This window comes from Anthonomus grandis, chromosome 5 (genome assembly GCF_022605725.1).
Source record: "Anthonomus grandis grandis chromosome 5, icAntGran1.3, whole genome shotgun sequence".
NCBI lineage: Eukaryota > Metazoa > Arthropoda > Insecta > Coleoptera > Curculionidae > Anthonomus > Anthonomus grandis.
This window is the reverse complement of record NC_065550.1, coordinates 35088276-35106074: the sequence shown is the minus strand read 5'-3', so window position 1 is coordinate 35106074 and position 17799 is coordinate 35088276. Positions and strand designations below refer to the sequence as shown.

At 32.2% G+C, this 17799-nt stretch overlaps 1 protein-coding gene across 2 annotated transcripts in view; it reads left to right on the top strand.

The window, feature by feature from the left end:
- Positions 1-17799, top strand: part of LOC126736922 (semaphorin-2A) — a 713174-nt gene that overhangs the window by 201186 nt on the left and 494189 nt on the right. The gene's annotated exons all lie outside the window — the stretch shown is intronic.

Genomic DNA, 17799 nt, shown 5'->3' with positions numbered 1-17799 from the left:
AATATTCTAAGCATGTATTTATGACCCAAGAATAAACATAAAAGTTTATATAAATATGGGTCGGTAATACCTCCGCTTCCGAACTACAGAATGTTAAAATTTGTATTTCATATATTTTATTTTTTTTTTATAAAATCTATGGTAATATAAATATCGAAATCCATGTCTTTTTACCATTTTGAACGAACCTTTTAATGCGGTCCTGTATTACATTTTCAAGTAAATTATATAATTCTCTTGTCACTTTTACGTCAAAAAGTGTACTAGTTTTAAAAAATGCTTCTCTTGTATTTACTTAAGTACAATATATTAGTCATTCGAACCATCCTCAAAGGCAATAATCCAAAGGATTAAGGTCTGGCGACCTAGGTGGCCAATTATAAGGACCATCCCAACCAATCTATCTGTTTAGAAAATTTTACTTTAAAAAAATCATTTACAATTCGTTGGTACAAAGGTCCAATAATAATAATAATAATAATAATGCAAATAGAGCAGAAAAAAACAATCGCCATTTTATTTCATGTCTTCCTTATAATAATTGTTAGGGATGAAACAAATGAGTGTGGCTGTTGCTGAAATAAATGTTGTAAATTATTGTTTTTTTTTTTAAAGTAAATAGTGAAACGTCGCCTTACTGATAACGAATGCTCCTAAAGTAAAATACGGGGAGGCGCAGCCTGCCTGGACCGATCATCACCGATAAGAGTCGCCCCCCACAATACGCATATAGATATCGCCATGAAAATAATTGAATGAATCAAAAAAGTCCAAGAAGGAAAAAAACAACATGGCAACGTCACACTTACCTTAACGTGGTCGGAAACATTACCACCACCACCGGCACCAATATGTCGAAGCAAATCGGCAACGTTGTCATTTGGAAACACGTTTTATATCATGGCACACTTGGAAAGTCCGTTTATTAGTCATAGCACACTTGGAATAGTGAATGTATTAGTCATGGCACACTTGGAAAATTTAATTTATTAGTCAAGGCACACCTGAAAAAATTAAATTTATTAGTCATGGCACACTTGGAATAGTGAATGTATTAGTCATGGCACACTTGAAAAAATTAATTTATTAGTCAAGGCACACCTGGAAAAGTCAATTTATTAGTCATGGCACACTTGGAATAGTGAATGTATTAGGCATAGCACACTTGGAAAAATTAATTTATTAGTAAAGGCACACCTGGAAAAGTCAATTTGTTAGTCATGACACACTTGGAATAGTGAATGTATTAGTCATGGCACACTTGGAAAAAGTAATTTATTAGTCAAGGCATACCTGGAAAAGTCAATTTATTAGTCATGGCTCACTTCACTTGGAAAAATTAATTTATTAGTCAAGGCACACCTGGAAAAGTCAATTTATTAGTCATGGCACACTTGGAAAAATTAATTTATTAGTCAAGGCACACCTGGAAAAGTCAATTTATTAGTCATGGCACACTTGGAATAGTGAATGTATTAGTCATGGCACACTTGGAAAAATTAATTTATTAGTCAAGGCACATCTGGAAAAGTCAATTTATTAGTCATGGCATACTTGGAAAAATTAATTTATTAGTCAAGGCACACCTGGAAAAGTCAATTTATAAGTCATGGCACACTTGGAATAGTGAATGTATTAGTCATGACACATTTGGAAAAAGTAATTTATTAGTCAAGGCATACCTGGAAAAGTCAATTTATTAGTCATGGCACACTTGGAAAAATTAATTTATTAGTCAAGGCACACCTGGAAAAGTCAATTTATAAGTCATGGCACACTTGGAATAGTGAATGTATTAGTCATGACACATTTGGAAAAAGTAATTTATTAGTCAAGGCATACCTGGAAAAGTCAATTTATTAGTCATGGCACACTTGGAAAAATTAATTTATTAGTCAAGGCACACCTGGAAAAGTCAATTTATAAGTCATGGCACACTTGGAATAGTGAATGTATTAGTCATGACACATTTGGAAAAAGTAATTTATTAGTCAAGGCATACCTGGAAAAGTCAATTTATTAGTCATGGCACACTTGGAAAAATTAATTTATTAGTCAAGGCACACCTGGAAAAGTCAATTTATAAGTCATGGCACACTTGGAATAGTGAATGTATTAGTCATGACACATTTGGAAAAAGTAATTTATTAGTCAAGGCATACCTGGAAAAGTCAATTTATTAGTCATGGCACACTTGGAAAAATTAATTTATTAGTCAAGGCACACCTGGAAAAGTCAATTTATAAGTCATGGCACACTTGGAATAGTGAATGTATTAGTCATGACACATTTGGAAAAAGTAATTTATTAGTCAAGGCATACCTGGAAAAGTCAATTTATTAGTCATGGCACACTTGGAAAAATTAATTTATTAGTCAAGGCACACCTGGAAAAGTCAATTTATTAGTCATGGCACACTTGGAAAAAGTAATTTATTAGTTAAGGCACGCCTGGAAAAGTCAATTTGTTAGTCATGGCACACTTGGAATAGTGAATGTATTAGTCATGGCACACTTGGAAAAATTAATTTATTACTCAAGGCACATCTGGAAAAGTTAATTTATTAGTTAAGGCACGCCTGGAAAAGTCAATTTATTAGTCATGGCACACTTGGAAAAATTAATTTATTAGTCAAGGCACACCTGCAAAAGTCAATTTATTAGTCATGGCACACTTGGAATAGTGAATGTATTAGTCAAGGCACACCTGGAAAAGTCAATTAATAAGTCATGGCACACTTGGAATAGTAAATGTATTAGTCATGGCACAATTGGCACAGTGAATGTATTAGTCAAGGCACACCTGGAAAAAGTAATTTATTAGTCAAGGCACACTTGGAATAGTGAATGTATTAGTCATGGCATACTTGGAAAAAGTAATGTATTAGTCATGGCACACTTGGAAAAAGTAATTTATTAGTCAAGGCACATCTGGAAAAGTCAATTTATTAGTCATGGCACACTTGGAATAGTGAATTTATTAGTCATGACACACTTGGAAAAATGGATTTATTAGTCAAGGCACACCTGCAAAAGTCAATTTATTAGTCATGGCACACTTGGAATAGTGAATGTATTAGTCATGGCACACTTGAAAAAAGTAATTTATTAGTTAAGGCACGCCTGGAAAAGTCAATTTATTAGTCAAGGCACACCTGGAAAAGTCAATTTATTAGTCATGGCACACTTGGAAAAATTAATTTATTAGTCAAGGCACACCTGGAAAAGTCAATTTATAAGTCATGGCACACTTGGAATAGTGAATGTATTAGTCATGGCACACCTGCAAAAGTCAATTTATTAGTCATGGCACACTTGGGAAAGTACTTTATTAGTCAAGGCACACCTGGAAAAGTCAATTTATAAGTCATGGCACACTGGGAAAATTTAATTAGCCCCTGTCATAGCACACTTAAATTAGCACACCAAGGTACCCTTGATAAAAATTTAATTAACTAGTCTCTGTTATGGCAACAAATTAGAAAAGGTGGTATTATTATGGTATCCTTGAAAACATTTAATTAACTACTCTCTATCAAGGAAAACGTAAAAAAAATTAATTAGTAAAACACTAACGTACTTAAAGTTTTAATTAATTAGTCATTGTCATAGCACACTTGAAAAAAATTTAATTATTTAATTAAATCTTGTCAAGGTACCCTTGGTAAAAATTTAATTAACTAGTCTCTGTTATGGCAACAAATTAGAAAAGGTGGTATTATTATAGTATCCTTGAAAACATTTAATTAACTACTCTCTATCAAGGAAAACGTAAAAAAAAATTAATTAGTAAAACACTAACGTACTTAAAGTTTTAATTAATTAGTCATTGTCATAGCACACTTAAAAAAAATTTAATTATTTAATTAAATCTTGTCAAGGTACCCTTGGTAAAAATATAATTTACTAATCTCTGTCTCTATTATAACAACGAATTGGAAAAGGTGAATTGTATAATCATGGTAGGATCTTTGAAAATATTTATTTAATTACTCTCTATCAAGGAACACGTGAAAAAAATTAATTAATTAGTAAAACACTGACGTACTTTTAGGAAGTTTTAATTAATTAGTCCCTGTCATAACATACTTGGAAAAATTTAATTATTTAATTAATTCTTGTCCAGGTACCCTTGGTATAAATTTAATTTACTACTCTCTGTTATGACAACGAATTAGAAAAGGTGAATTGCATAATCATGGTATCCTTGAAAACATTTAATTAATTACTCTATATCAAGAAACACATGAAAAAAAATAATTAATTAGTAAAACACTACTACTTTTAGAAAGTTTTTATTAATTAGTCACCGTCATAGCACACTTGGAAAAAATTTAATTATTTAATTAACTCTTGTCAAGGTACCCTTGATAAAAATTTAATTAACTAGTCTCTGTTATGACAACGAATTGGAAAGGGTGAATTGCATAGTCATGGTATTCTAGAAAACATTTAATTAATTACTCTCTATCAAGGAACACATAAAAAAAATTAATTAAATAGTAAAACACTAACGTACCTTTAGAAAGTTTTAAATAATTAGTCACTGTCATAGCACACTTGGAAAAAATTTAATTATTTAATTAATTCTTGTCAAGGTACCCTTGATAAAAATGTAATTAACTAGTCTCTGTTATGACAACGAATTAGAAAAAGTGAATTGCATAATCATGGTATCCTTGAAAACATTTAATTAATTACTCTCTATCAAGGAACACATGAAAAAAATTAATTAATTAGTAAAACACTAACGTACTTTTAGAAAGCTTTAATTAATTAATCACTGTCATAGCACACTTGGAAAAAATTTAATTATTTAATTAATTCTTGTCAAGGTACCCTTGGTAAAAATTTCATTTACTAGTCTCTGTTATGACAACGAATTGGAAAAAGTGAATTGCATAATCATGGTATCCTTGAAATCATTTAATTAATTACTCTTTATCAAGGAACACATGAAAAAAATTAATTAATTAGTCCTTGTCGAGGTACTTTTGGGAATTTTTAATTAATTAGTCACTGTCCTAGCACACTTGGAAAAAGTGAATTTCTTAATCATGGTACATCTTCTTTACATTTTATAAATGTTTCAGTTTTTCGGTCGTTATTTAACCAGTTTAAGGTTTTTCTAGTTTATGATTCTTTACAGCCTAATTAATATTAGTTGATTACAAATTGATATTACTTTTATTTGACTTAGGAATAAATTTAAAGTCCTATAAAAAATGTCGGGGTAATGACTACGGAAACGTTAATAATTAAAATCCTGTTAATAGAAACTGATATTGATACGTTTGAAAATTATATAATTTTCCTAAAAAAAAAGAATATTTTGAAGTGCCTGGAAGAAATTGACGTCAATTGTCTTTAAATAAGTGAAACTGAAAGTCACAAAAAACGACTTTGAATATTGAATAACGTGAATTGCCTGGATAAATGTCGTAATGATTTTAATTTTTCAAGCAGTTGATATTATTGTTTCGTAGGCAGTTAAAGTTGTCTTTCAAGTTTTTCCAGTTTCTTGATCTCTTCTACCCAATTAACAAAAGATTTAAATTTTTCTCATTAGCATTAAATTCATATTTTGTAAAAAAAAAAATTTTATCAATTCCAGGCTGTTTAATATCGTCGGTATCAATTTAAGATTATGTTTTTCTATTGCAGTTTATTCAATTATATATGAACCCACTGATTTTATGATAATTCTTTGCTTATTTTTAAACTGCGTCGAACCAAAATCTTCTAAATTTAATTGAAGGCTTAAAAAATTCCCATACGACTAAAAACTTCCCTGTTTAATTAAATTTGAACGTTGAAAAACTGGATTTTAACTTAACAGAACTCCATTTAAAATAATTAAAAAAATCCCCCCCTCCCCCCGAAATGTCACTTTATTCGAAAATTCTAATCTCCGCCAATGGCTTCGCCGGTAATAATTCAAAACGATTTTTAGACCAAAAAAAAAAAACGTTTTATGTATTCCACATACGTCCTCCCCATTGTAACGGGGAGGTTACGCTTAGCAGCTTTATGATTTTTCCCTCCTTTCGGCGTATTTTATGTAATGGGGTAAGTGCCGATAAGTATAAGAGGGCGGCTACAAGGTCATATACATTACTAGAAAACCGTTTTAAGACATATTAAACTTTAAAGGGTTCTTTTTTTTTTTGTTATGAACACCACCCTCACATATTTGTACGGCAACTTAAATTTTCTTCTAAAAGGGATAGAGAAAAAATAATTGGAAAACCCTTAGTCTCGGTCTCCGTTATTTCCCAAATTTGTCATCTTGTGAGTGTTATTACTAGTTTATAAGGTAATTTTAAACTTTTATTTTGTTTTAAGTATAGGGTTTTATTATAATAATTACGTATGTTTTTCTGTTTATTGTAGCTCTGATGATGTTTTTTTAAGCGAAACATGTAACCTTCGGGACAGATAAAAAATATTTTGAGGCCGAAACTTATTTTTTCTCTACTTACGTAGGTTTCTTTGAGACTATGGACGAGTTCCTTCAATTCTAAAAGGGATGTTTTATGAGAGCTTTAGCTGATTCGGGTCCGGTTTTTCTTTTATATCCCCGTTAGGTCGTAAAAGAATCGAAAGCAATTAAAGATTTAGCACGTAGCCCCGCGCGCACAGAAAATCTACGGCCGTAATAACCGTAGAAGTTCGTGGTAATTTTTTTTTCTTTTTATCGTGTTAAACTGAACCGGTTCCAAATGAGTTATTACTTTTCACTTTGCCGTCTTTTCAATTTACTAATTGTTAAAATGATTTAAACGGTTCATTGTGTGTATACCCCCTTCGGTTCCCTATAATCCAGACTGGGATTCTGAACACGTTTATTTTTAACCCTCGATATTACTGTTATTTGTTACAGTTCCGGGTGGCTTTGGCTTAGTGTTTACTCGTGGATTTACCAATTTCTTACCACGTTTAGAGCAATAATAATTATTTAAGGAGTGAGATTTTTACGAGTTTTTCTTCTGAGGGATTTAGACCGAACAACAATATAAAATTCAAATATTTAATAACTCCAACGAATTTTATAGATCGCATTGCTCTTTAGGTCCTTTAGTGTCTTTGTTTTTAATTTTGATAATAACTAACGCTTTCATTTGTCAAATTAATTTAAATATTATGGTCATTAAGTTCTTTTGTAACCTTTTCAGAGGGATTTCTAACATAGGAATATTTTTTTAACTGTTTTCATGAATTATTGCTATTGAGCTGTTTAATTAGTTTTAAACAATATTCTATTAATTAATTTATGTCGATAGTCATTATTTTATAATTAATTCGAGGCTCTATAAATTCTTCGTACATCAGTGTTTTATTAGGTCTCACTTTTGAGCGAAGCTGTAATGGAGGAGCGCTCGCGCAGAGGAGTTTTCGCACAAAATTCAGACCCGTCAGTCAAAAATGCTTATAACTTTGTTGGTATTTGGGGTAGAGAAACGAAGTTTACCTTTTCGTAATATAAACATACAGGGCTATAACCAGATTGTTGACAAATTTTTGTAATTTTTTTTTGTTTAGGGAAAAAACGCCTTCAAATAAAAAAAAAAATTTTGTCCAACTTTTCAATAGGAATTCGATACAGCAACGGTTCTTTGAATGTTATGAAATTTTACGGATCGATTAAAGCTTATGTGAGACAGTGCGGTATAGTTTTTGGGTATTCTCAGCATAAGGGAAATATTTTTTTAACGTTCATGTGTGATATTCTGGCCTCTCTGACGGTCTAACGGTATATTTGCCGAAATAATGACCTACAAAAAAAAATTAATTTTTTTTTGTTTTTCAGTGTAAAATTTTTATGGTGCAAAATTTAAAAAAAATTCATTTGTATTAATTTAACCTACGTCTTTTCCGAATAAAGCGGTATATCAAGTTAAACGCTATCGTGTTTACAGGATGAGTACTGTTCATTTGAAAATACCCTTCTTCACACTTTTTCTTTTCTACTTTTAATAACTTTTTAGTGGCGCCATCTAGAGCCAAATGGTTTATGGACCGTTTGTAGCCTGTAATAAGGAGAGAGTTTTGCAATATCAACCATACTTCCAAGTAAAACCGTTTTTGAGTTATGAATTTTTTAACATTTTTTGACTTTGGAAATTAATTATGTGCACCCTGTATGTGATTATTGAACCAAAACCAATCGAGCAAATGCGCCATTCATTTTACTATAACATACTAAGATTTCATTTTTTCATTATTTTTACAAGTATTGTAGAAGTAATTTTTTTCCTAAAAAGTACCAAGCAAGCAAAATCGCTAAATATCACTTTGCGCACCACTGGCTATTCTCAAGGCAACTCATGGCCGCGTCTCCATGGCAACGGAAACGCGGACTTTCGCCGAAAAAAGGCCCTTTTTATAATCGAAATTTAACTACTAAAACCGATTGGAATTGGGTCAGAATTCATGTTAATCTGTTCCTTAAGCTCTCTACTATTTTTTCATGTACAATTTATAGGCTAAAACCCGTTTTTTATAGCCTAAAACATCGTCTGAAAATGGTCGATTTTGACGTCTATGCCCAATTTTAATGGCGTCTTTTACGGCGGTTTTGACAACATGGCGGCGAAGTGAATTAGTCGGCTCGGACTTGCTTCCTAATTTGATTGATAAAATGCTTAAAATAGCTCAAAACTTTCAGGATTTGGTATAAAAATATTCAAGAGACTTTGGACAATCCGAATATATGCATATCTCTAACCAAATCGTGGTCTTTTAGCCGTGATAATTCGGCAAAGTTACGTTTTAAGAATTTACCGTGTATTATTATAATGTTATTCATGCGACACAGTGGACCATAAAAGTCTTAAAAAAAAATCACATGCGCACCACTGGCTATTTTCAAGGCAACCCATGGCCGCGTCTCCATAGCAACGGAAACGCGGACTTTCGCAAAAAAGTACCCTTTTTATAATCGAAATTTAACTACTAAAACCGATTGGAATTGGGCCAGAATTCATGTTAATCTGTTCCTTAAGCTCTCTACTATTTTTCCATGTACAAATTATAGGCTAAAAACCGTTTTTTATACCCTGAAACACCGTCTGAAAATGGTCGATTTTGACGTCTACGCGCAATTTTAATGGCGTCTTTTACGGCGGTTTTGACAACATGGCGTCCAAGTAAATTAGTCGGCTCGGACTTGCTTCCTAATTTGATTGATAAAATGCTTAAAATAGCTCAAAACTTTCAGGATTTGGTATGGAAATATTCAGGAGACTCTGGACAATCCGAATATATGCATATCTCTAACCAAATCGTGGTCTTTTAGCCGTGATAATTCGGCAAAGTTACGTTTTAAGAATTTACCGTGTATTATTATAATGTTATTCATGCGACACAGTGGACCATAAAAATCTTTAAAAAAAATCACATGCGCACCACTGGCTATTTTCAAGGCAACCCATGGCCGCGTCTTCATGGCAACGGAAACGCGGACTTTCGCAAAAAAGGACCCTTTTTATAATCGAAATTTAACTACTAAAATCGATTGGAATTGGGTCAGAATTGATGTTAATCTGTTCCTTAAGCTTTCTACTATTTTTTCATGTACAAATTATAGGCTAAAAACCGTTTTTTATACCCTAAAACACCGTCTGAAAATGGTCGATTTTGACGTCTACGCGCAATTTTAATGGCGTCTTTTACGGCGGTTTTGACAACATGGCGCCGAAGTGAATTAGTCGGCTCAGACTTGCTTCCTAATTTCATTGATAAAATGCTTAAAATAGCTCAAAACTTTCAGGATTTGGTATGGAAATATTCAAGAGACTTTGGACAATCCGAATATATGCATATCTCTAACCAAATCGTGGTCTTTTAGCCGTGATAATTCGGCAAAGTTACGTTTTAAGAATTTACCGTGTATTATTATAATGTTATTCATGCGACACAGTGGACCATAAAAATCTTAAAAAAAAATCACATGCGCACCACTGGCTATTTTCAAGGCAACCCATGGCCGCATCTCCATGGCAACGGAAACGCGGACTTTCGCCGAAAAAGGACCCTTTCTATAATCGAAATTTAACTACTAAAATCGATTGGAATTGGGTCAGAATTGATGTTAATCTGTTCCTTAAGCTTTCTACTATTTTTTCATGTACAAATTATAGGCTAAAAACCGTTTTTTATACCCTAAAACACCGTCTGAAAATGGTCGATTTTGACGTCTACGCGCAATTTTAATGGCGTCTTTTACGGCGGTTTTGACAACATGGCGCCGAAGTGAATTAGTCGGCTCAGACTTGCTTCCTAATTTCATTGATAAAATGCTTAAAATAGCTCAAAACTTTCAGGATTTGGTATGGAAATATTCAAGAGACTCTGGACAATCCGAATATATGCATATCTCTAACCAAATCGTGGTCTTTTAGCCGTGATAATTCGGCAAAGTTACGTTTTAAGAATTTACCGTGTATTATTATAATGTTATTCATGCGACACAGTGGACCATAAAAATCTTAAAAAAAAATCACATGCACACCACTGGCTATTTTCAAGGCAACCCATGGCCGCATCTCCATGGCAACGGAAACGCGGACTTTCGCCGAAAAAGGACCCTTTCTATAATCGAAATTTAACTACTAAAATCGATTGGAATTGGGTCAGAATTGATGTTAATCTGTTCCTTAAGCTTTCTACTATTTTTTCATGTACAAATTATAGGCTAAAAACCGTTTTTTATACCCTAAAACACCGTCTGAAAATGGTCGATTTTGACGTCTACGCGCAATTTTAATGGCGTCTTTTACGGCGGTTTTGACAACATGGCGCCGAAGTGAATTAGTCGGCTCAGACTTGCTTCCTAATTTCATTGATAAAATGCTTAAAATAGCTCAAAACTTTCAGGATTTGGTATGGAAATATTCAAGAGACTCTGGACAATCCGAATATATGCATATCTCTAACCAAATCGTGGTCTTTTAGCCGTGATAATTCGGCAAAGTTACGTTTTAAGAATTTACCGTGTATTATTATAATGTTATTCATGCGACACAGTGGACCATAAAAGTCTTAAAAAAAAATCACATGCGCACCACTGGCTATTTTCAAGGCAACCGATGGCCGCGTCTCCATAGCAACGGAAACGCGGACTTTCGCAAAAAAGGACCCTTTTTATAATCGAAATTTAACTACTAAAACCGATTGGAATTGGGCCAGAATTCATGTTAATCTGTTCCTTAAGCTCTCTACTATTTTTCCATGTACAATTTATAGGCTAAAAACCGTTTTTTATACCCTAAAACACCGTCTGAAAATGGTCGATTTTGACGTCTACGCGCAATTTTAATGGCGTCTTTTACGGCGGTTTTGACAACATGGCGCCGAAGTGAATTAGTCGGCTCGGACTTGTTTCCTAATTTGATTGATAAAATGCTTTTAAATAGCTCAAAACTTTCAGGATTTGGTATGGAAATATTCAAGAGACTCTGGACAATCCGAATATATATATATCTCTAACCAAATCGTGGTCTTTTAGCCGTGATAATTCGACAAAGTTACGTTTTAAGAATTTACCCTGTGTTATTATAATGTTATTCATGCGACACAGTGGACCATACAAGGCATTTTTCTAGACAAAAATTACAATACAGTGGGTCCTAATGATAAAAAAAAATCTAATCGGGATTTAATGTATTATTTATTACTTCATGTGGGAGTATTTTTTTTAACTTTTTTGTTATTTGTCCGATTTTATTGAAATTTAGTATTTGGGGCTTATTTAGGAAATAATTATTGACTTTTTACAATTTTTTGAAGTATTGTGTTTTAAGGTCACGTGACTGTCAAAACTTTCTGATTGGTCCGATTTTATGGAAATTTTATATTTAAGTTTTATTTAGGATACTATTATTGATTTTTTAGAAAAAATTGAAATATTGAGTTTTAGGATCACGTGGCTATCGAAGCTGTTTTCCTATTTATCCGATTTCAATAAAATTTGGTATTTAGGGTAAAATTCTTCAATTTTTACAAAGTTTTGAAAAATTGTGCATAAGTCGTTACTTCAAGTGTTGCAGTCATATTATAAATTAAAGCATGCTTAGATTAGAGCGGAGCTCTTGAGTTACTGCTCAACAATCTTTAATGAATTTTCCACTTGAATTTAAATACAAAAACTTTCCACCGATCAAAATCAAGGAAAATTTCTACTGGCCCCAACTGCCAATTTGTTTAAATTGCAATAACAAGGTGTGTCGAAATATTCGTTAACAATGAAATAACATTAAATGATACTAGACATAATTTAGTGGTAATTGAACATTTTGCACTAAGTTGACGACTTTGAATGATTTTTTTGTATAGTGAAGATCTCGATAAAGCTTACGATGGGTCTCAATAGGTCTCAATTTTCTTTGTGAATTTTTGGTAAAGAACATAATTTAAAAAAAATACCATTATTACATTCTAGTCCTGCTCCTTCTTTTTTTTATTTAACCTGATAAAACAATATAAGTTTATCTAAGATTTTGTTATGTATAGCATAGCTATTTTAGAGAGTGAACAGTACAGACGACTTTCCAATAGTACTTTATATTTGAAGCATAATACTAACATAATCTCTTGATACGAAAGTAGAGCACTTAGTATTTTCTGCTTTATTAAATAGGGTAAAATCCTGGACACAAAAGCCACCACTAAAAAGAATCTAAAAGTATTCGAGATGCTCAGAATACCTTGGGTCGAAATCCAGACTTCTACATCTTTTTCAAATTTCTCTACACTTTGGATTTCCCTTATTTCATCAGGGTTTTAATGGGTATAAACTATATTTATAAAACTAAAAAACAACCCCAAAAACCTCACACACATAACCTCCGTGACAAATACGACGCATCAGACAGTCGTCTTCTATTATAAATATGAGGGAAAAGGTGACGGGTTAACAGACACCTGAAACCCAATGCCCCGACATGCACATACATACAAAACAAGACCCGCGGCCCTTCAGTTCCTTTAAAGGGCCCACTCCACGTGAGATTTCCTGCCCCATTTTAACACCTTCCCTTTGCACTTATACACACACATACGCCGTTTGTTGTGTAAGTGAGAAATACCTTTTTAATTTCTCTCGACTCGATATGCGAGGTTTTCTTTTTTTTTGTTGACGTTGCTCTCCCCATGATCTTTTATTTGGTGTTTTTTGTTTTTTTTTTTAGGGATTTCATTGATGTGGCAGTAGTTCGTTGAAGTTATTCATTGAAAAAAGGAGAGTGGTTCATCTCCGGCACTGCTGCAATTATTAACTAAAAATGCAATTAAATTAAAGAGTAAATAAAGAAGTTTGAGGGAAACAACCAGTTTAGCCAATAGTGTGCATTAGTGAATATAAAGAAAGGTACATACCAGGAAGATCTCTTATGAAATAAGCCAATATAATACACGAAAAATGCTAAAACGTCAAAACGTTGCCGAATTATCACGGCTAAAAGAATACGATTTGGTGAAAGATATGCACATACTCGGATTCCCCAGAGTCTATTGAATAATTCCGTACTGATTTCAGAAGTTCTGAGCTATTTTAAGCATTTTATCAATGAAATTAGGAAGCAAGTCCGAGTCGATTCATCCACGTTGACGTCCTGTTGTCAAAACCGACGTAAAAGTCGGCATTAAAATCGCCCGTAGACGTCAAAATCGACCATTTTCAGACGATGATTTCGGGTATAAAAAAAGGTTTTTACTTTATGATTTGTGCATGGAAACATAGTATAAAGCCTTAGGAACAGTTTAACATAAAATCTGGACCGATTTCAATCGGTTTTAGTAGTTAAATTTCGATTATAAAAAGCTTCTTATTTTAGGTGGAAACGGGCGAAAATAGCCGTTTTCGTTTCCATGGAGACGCGCACTTGTTGGGTGCTAGACCATATTACTTATTATACCCTGTAAGCTCGGCCCGGGGGTACCAATATTCAGCTGACCGATTTTTTGAGACCTTTTATGGAAAATTGCATTTTCTTGGAAAATGGTGATATTTGAAACAAAACGGTATTCAGTGGATTATAGCCAGATAAATTCCGCGTATTTGAGGGCAAAAATGGTCTTCGTATGTGGCATAGCCATTGCGGTATTAGGCGTCAAAGTCAAAAAATAGTGTAGAGCAAAAACTGCTCTACGTAGATGATTGTAGAGTATGTCAAAAAGTTGGTTTTAAAAGCTTCTTTAAATGCTCCAATTAAATGAAACCTCTAAGTGCCCCCACTAAAAAGTTATTAATATTTGAAGAAAAGAGCGTAAAAAGGGTATTTTCAAATGAACACTGCTCACCCTGTATAAATGATAGCGTTAAACTTAATACACCGTTTTATTCGGAAAGGATGCAGGTTTAATTAATCCAAATGAATTTTTTTTAAATTTTGCACCATAAAAATTTTACAGAGAAAAAACCAAAAAAAGTCAATTTTTTAAGGTTTTTTTGATTTTTCTCCCAAAAAAAGATATTTTTTTAAAAAAAGTCCTTAATAAAAATTGTAGCTCTCAATGAGGTGCACCTATCTTCTGTAAGTCATTTTTTCCGAAAAAACATCGTTAAACCGTCAGAGGGGCTGGAATATCACACATGTCTAAAACTTGAGCGTTAAAAAAAATACTTCCCGTGTGCTAAAAATAACCAAAAACTATACAGATAAGGTCCTCATTAACTCTAATCGATCTGTTAAATTTCATAATATTCAAGAAACCGTTGCGACCTGTATCGAGTTCTCTTGACCAAAATCGAAGAAAATTTTTTTTTTTTACTTTGAAGGCGTCCTAGTCCTAGACAAAAAAACAAATGGAAATTTGAAAATAATCAACTTAAAGCCCCATCTTTCTAGATTATAAAAAGGTAAACATCGTTTCTCTAACCCAAATACAACCAAAGTTATAAACACTTTTGTCCGACCGGTCCGAATTTTGTGCGAAAACTCCACTGCGGGAGAGCCCCGTAATAAGAGCTACGCTCTTATAATAACATTATAAATGACATCGAATATATAGCTATGTCTTTTATTATGGAGGGAAGATCTCACTTGTTGGTAGATATGTATAATTCTCCCTTTAGTAGTAAATCTGTTTTATTTTTTGGATGTTTTAAAGAACTTTCTTAGGTCTTGTAATTTGTTTATTAATTGCTTTACATACACCATACATCAGTAGTTACATACAGAGTTACTTAAGACTAGTTAGAGTACAGAAAAAAGAATGAACCTAACACAATGGAGAATTTTTAGCAAAAAATTTGTTTGCGAGCCATACAAACTACCTATTGTAGAGATTTTACTTTTTCTTTATTAATCAATGAAAAATTTCCTCTGATAAATTTTTTTTTTTTAATTTAAATTGAGTTTTAACGTTATTCCAGGCATTTGAAGTGATATTGACGCAATTTACTTACAATTTCCTTGTCTTTTTATTTCTTGTTACGTTCTAGGGATTAAAAGTAATTTTGACATTTATTTCAATATATTACTTATTAGATGTTTTCCTTCGACGTATTTTTATTTCAGACTTTTAGGATCATTTTTTGCATTATACAGGGGTTGACAATAATTCGTTATACTTTTCAGGCATATTGGGTAAGTACCTGAAATACATTTTGATTTCTTTATAGAATATTTAGGTCTTATTCCAGGCATCGAAGTTTTTTTCCATTTTTCCAGGTTATTTTTGATGACTTCTGAGGATTTTTGTTTCCAGGTTTTTGAAACCGTTTTTTCATGTCTTTGAGTCAATTCATCATCTTCCAGGGACTTAAAAAAAAATAAATTTTTAGACCCATTTTTCGTGATTTTCAGGCATTTAAAGTATTTTTGGATTTTATTCCAACCACTTGAATTTATTGTTTTATTTGTTCCAGGGAAGTTTCATAAAAATGACATTTTCCAGGATTTTGTAAACATTTTTAAGGCTTTTCAAAAATTGTTCTTGGAATTTGTAAAAAAAATTAAAAATTAAAGGAAAAAATACTCATACCTTTCAAACTAAGAATGGTGGAGATTTGAAACACAGATTCCTCTAGTTAATTAATTTTTTTATTAATATATTAATCAGCATTTTTTTAAACCTTGTTTAAGTAAAGAGGCTATTTTTGGAAATTGTAAAAAAAAATTAAATTAAGGAGAAAATGCTGATATCTCTTAAACTATAAACGGTAGAAATTTGAAACTTGAAGCACAGAGTCCTCTAATAAAATGATTAGCCAAAAATCTTTATAAATGAAAAATTTATCCTTGGAAATTGTAAAAAAATTAACTTCAATAGAGAAAATACGCATATCTATTAAATTGAGACATATTGAGAATTTGTAACCCAGATTTCCCTAATTAAATATCCATTTTAACATTTTTTTTAACCGCATTTAAATAAAGAAACTCTTCTTGGAAATTGTAAAAAAAAATCAAATTTCAAGGGAACAAATGATCATATCTCTTAAACTATAAAAGATAGAGATCTGAAATTTGGAGCAAAGATTCTTCTGATAAAATGAATCGACACCTATTTTAGCATTTTTCTCAAAAAGCATTTTAAATAAAAAAACTATCCTAAGAAATTGTAAAAAAAACTTCCCAACATAATTCTCTATTATTTAATCCTCATTTATTGCCAAACAATACTAGACAAATGAATCCTTTGCGGTAATAATGGTATGATGGTAACCCTCCCCATTTAATTAACACGAAAACCGCCAAAACAAGAGGGTTTTAAACAAATCAACCCGCAATAATGCGTCACCGCCTAAAGTAACATTGTGTCATCTACAAACAAAAGTAACAAATTAGGATTTGGCCGCAATTCATATTAGCATACGTAATAAACTGGGCAATTGGTGTCCAGTTTAATTAGTTGGGCGTTTATATGAGGGATTTCATTATGTCCGTTACGCATAAACACTGAACCCGACTGTAGTCCAAATTCCGGGAGAGAACTTCAATTACATTATCAATTTGCTAACTGTTGTATTCGTTATAATAATGACGTTGAGGTTTGGTTTCGCTCCCTCGTATACTCTATGAAATATATTGGGTGCTCTGTTTATATAAACCGATTTATTACGATTATATGAATTTCCAGTGGTACCAAACGATTTAGAAGGTTTGAAGTAATGGATAAAAGTTAACAGCAATTTTTGAAAGTTATTAGTTTTTTCTGGAGAAAATTCCAAAGTGGACCATTCTCGGACTATAAGACAAATATTATCATAAACTTTGAAAGCCCGTAGTTAGGAAACTATAAGATACACAACATTTCCAGTGGTACCAAATGATTTAAAAGGTTCCAAATATTTTTAAAACATCAAAAAACATATTTGAAGACGATTAGTTTTTTCAGAAAAAAAATGTAAAGTTGACCTTTTTTAAACTGTAAGACAAATTTACATAATTTAATAAGAAACTTTGAAAAGCTGTAGCTTGGAAAACATGAGATGTATGGTTTTTCCAGCAGTACCAAACAATTTAAAGGGCTTCAGATATTTTAATTACGTTAAAAAAAAAACATGAAAGTTATTCGTTTTTTTCAGGAGAAAATTCCAAAGTGAACCATTTTCGGACTATAAGACCAATATTCATAATTTAATGAGAAAATTTAAAAATCCGTTTCTTGGAAACTGTAAGACATACGGATTTTCCAGTGGTACCGAACGATTAAGAAGGTTCCAAATATTTTAAAAAACTTTTAAGAAAATGCTCAAAAGCTATTAGTTTTGGTAGGAAAAAATTCCAATTTGGACAATTTACGGACTGTAAGACAAATATGCATAATTTAATAGGAAACTTTGAAAATCCGT